The following is a 3,421-nucleotide window of genomic DNA, read 5'->3' as shown; positions in this document are numbered from 1 at the left end:
CCTCCAACTTGGGCTAAAGCGATCCTTTTACCTCAGTTTTTCTATTTTTAGTAGAGACAGGGTCTCACTCCTGCTTAGGCTGGTCTTGAACTCCTGAGTCCAAGGGATCCTCCTGCCTTGGCCTCTGAGAGTACTGGGATTACAGGCATGTACCACCATGCCTAGCCCATTTCCTTCAGTTCTTATAGTCATTCATTGGACCCTGCAGCCATAATGGTGATGCAGATTGAGAGCAAGTTTGCTTTTCAGGAAGCCTTGGATGATGCTGGAAATAAACTTGAAATAGTTGACTTCTCAGCCACATGGTATAGGTCTTGCAAAATGATCGAGCCATTCTTTTATTTCCATTCTGAAAAGTAGTCCAATGTGGTTTCCCTTGAAGTAGATGTGGATGACTGTCAAAATGTTGTTTCAGAGCGTGAAGTCAAATACATGCCAACCTTTCAGTTTGCTAATTTCTGGGGGGTTTTTTGCAGTTTTTGGCCGGAGCTGGGTTTGAACCTGTCATCTCTGGTATATGGGGCTGGCACCCTACTCCTTGAGCCACAGGAACCACCCCCTTTCAGTTTTTTAAAAAAGGGACAAAAGGTGAGTGAGTTTTCTGGAGCTAATAAGGAAAAGCTTGAAGTTACCATTAATATTTAGTCTAACTACATTTTCTTACTAGCCATTGGCTATTTAAAACTTGCAATATTTTTGACTTGGCGCCTGTTGCTCCGTGGTTAGGGCACCGGCCACATACACCGGGGCTGGCAGGTTTGAACCTGGCTAAGCCTGGTAAACAACAGGGACAACTACAACAATAACAACAACAGGCTCGGCGCCTGTGGCTCAAGTGGCTAGGGCGCCAGCCACATACACCTAGGGTGGCGGGTTCGAATCCAGCCCGGACCCACCAAACAACAATGATGGCTGCAACCAAAAAATGGCTGGGTGTTGTGGCAGGCACCTGTGGTCCCAGGTACTTGGGAGGCTGAGTCAGGAGACTCGCTTGAGCCAAGAAGTTGGAGGTTGCTGTGAGCTGTGAAGCCACGGCACTCTACCCAGGGGGATAGCTTGAGGCTCTGTCTCAAAACAAACAAACAATAACAACAATAACAATAGCTGAGGATTGTGGTGGACGCCTATAGTCCCAGCTACTTGGGAAGCTGAGGCAAGAGAATCACTTTAGCCCAAGAGTTTGAGGTTGCTGTGAGCCGTGATGCCAGGTACTCTACCGAGAGCAATATAGTAAGACTCTATCTCAGAAAAAAAAAAAAAAAGAAAGAAAGAAACTTGCAATATTTTTAATTTACAAAAGATATGTAGTATGGAGACTATTCAACTGCCGTCTGATTATAAATGACAATAAAATATTAATTCTACCCTTAAGAAATTTTTTAAAGGTGAAATAACAAAGTTTCTGGGGTCTTGTGAGGTCTACCTGGATGAAGTGCTCAGTGGCCCCAAGCTTCCCTTCTGACTTGGTTATGGGAAGATCTGTCAGCCCTCTCGCTCTCTCTTTCTCTGGCTCTCTGTCTTATTCTTGAGGGTGGGATGACTTCGTCCTTTTCCTACTCTGTTTCTCCAGCTGTAAACCTTAACCCTCAGTTAAGAACTGAATATTTGTGCCCCTTTAAAATTTATATGTTGAAGCCCTGAACCCCAGGGTGAAGGTATTTGAAGGTAGGGCCTTTTGAGAGGTAATTAGGTCATGATGGTGAGGCCCCCTGATGGGATTAGTGTCTTTATAAGAAGAGGAAAAGAACAGAGCTTTCCTGCTCTTTCTACTATGTGAAGATGCAACAAGAAAGCAGCTGTCTGCAAACCAAAAAGAGAACCTTTATCAGGGAACTGACTTGGCCAGCACCTTGATCTTGGAGTGCCCTGCCTCTAGAACTGAGAAATAAATGTCTGTTACTTAAGCCACCTAGTCCATGGTATTTTATTTTTACAAGTTGTTTTTTTTTTTTTTGGCTGGTGCCGGGTTTAAACCTGCCACCTCCAGCATATGGGGCTGGTGCCCTACTCCCTGAGATATTGGCGCTGTTCTCTATGGTATTTTATTATAGCAGTCTGAGCTATCTATGGTATCCGTGGACCCAATAGGCAATTCACTCTTAGGAATGTTTGCAGACCTGAGGATCCTGTTTCTGACCTCTTTGCTTCTCAGAAAAATGGGTACCTGAATGACTATTTCATGCTTCCTAGGGAGTGTGCTGCCAAACGGCCAAGACCATTGCCTCCTACCTTGTTACTATAGAGGCCCATGGAGGAGGATCATAAGGAAAACATAGCCACATAAACGTGGGGTTAAGTTTCAGCTTCCCATTTATCAGTAGACACTTAGCTGTCTGGCCTTAGTTTTCTTTTCTTTCTTTCTTTTTTTTTTGAGACAGAGTCTCACTGTGTCACCCTGGGTAGAGTGCCATGGCATCACAGCCCACAGCAACCTCAAAGTCTTGGGCTTAGGCAATTCTCTTGCCTCAGCCTCCCAAGTAGCAAGGACTACAGGTGCCCACCACAATGCCCAGCTATTTTTTGGTTGCAGTTGTCATTGTTGGTTAGTTAGCCCAGGCTGGGCTGGAATCTGCCAGCCTCGCACATGTGGCTGGCACTGTAACCACTGTGCTACAAGCACCAAGCCTCTTTCTTTTGTTTTGAGACAGAGTCTTATTATACTGCCCTGGGTCGAGTGCTGGGGCATCATAGCGTACAGCAACCTCAAACTCTTGGGCTCAAGCAATTCTCTTGCCTTAGCCTCAAAAGTAGCTGGAACTATAGGTGCCCACCACCATATCTAACCTGTTCTTCTACTTTAGTAGAGATAGGGTCTCACTCTTACTCAGGCTGGTCTCAAATTCCTGAACTCAGGCAATCCACCCACTTCAGCCTCCCAGAGTACTAGGATTACAGGTGTGAGCCACTGAGCCCAGCCAGATCTTAGTTTTCTTATTTGCAAGATTCAGACTACACCATCTCCCTCCTTAACTTATTGGAAAGATTAATTGAGAGGATTGAGTGACAGCCGCATAGTGAATTCTAGGCCAACTTACTTTCATTTCCTTTCCTAGCCTTGAGGGACAAGGCAATATTTTTAAGTTTATATGAGTGCAAAGCCACCCTGGGGAGGAAATGTTAACTATTGTACTCAGCTGCTCACGAACTAGTCAAATATGTAACCAACTCATATGAAAGGTTGTTCAACATCATTAGCCATCAGGGAAATGCAAATCATATCCACTAGAATGGCTACGATCAAAAAGACATAATGTAAGTGTTGGCAAGGATGTAGAAAATTGAAACTGATCTCAGGTTTTCAGTCTCCAGAACTGTGGGAAATAGATATTTAAGCCATCTAGTCTGTAATAGTCAGTTATAGCCACATGAACTAAGACACTCGGCAATAATAAGGAATGAGGTACTGACACATGCTATCACC

General features: G+C 44.5%; 1 pseudogene; it reads left to right on the top strand.

Moving 5' to 3' along the window:
• Positions 1–213: 213 nt before the first annotated feature.
• LOC100946343 lies at positions 214–645 on the top strand (annotated as a pseudogene).
• The last annotated feature ends 2,776 nt before the right edge of the window (positions 646–3,421 follow it).

The sequence above is a fragment of the Otolemur garnettii genome, unplaced genomic scaffold (assembly GCF_000181295.1).
Source record: "Otolemur garnettii isolate 467f Iridium unplaced genomic scaffold, OtoGar3 scaffold00142, whole genome shotgun sequence".
In the NCBI taxonomy this organism is placed as follows: Eukaryota; Metazoa; Chordata; class Mammalia; order Primates; family Galagidae; genus Otolemur; species Otolemur garnettii.
This window is presented reverse-complemented; position numbering and strand designations above follow the sequence as displayed.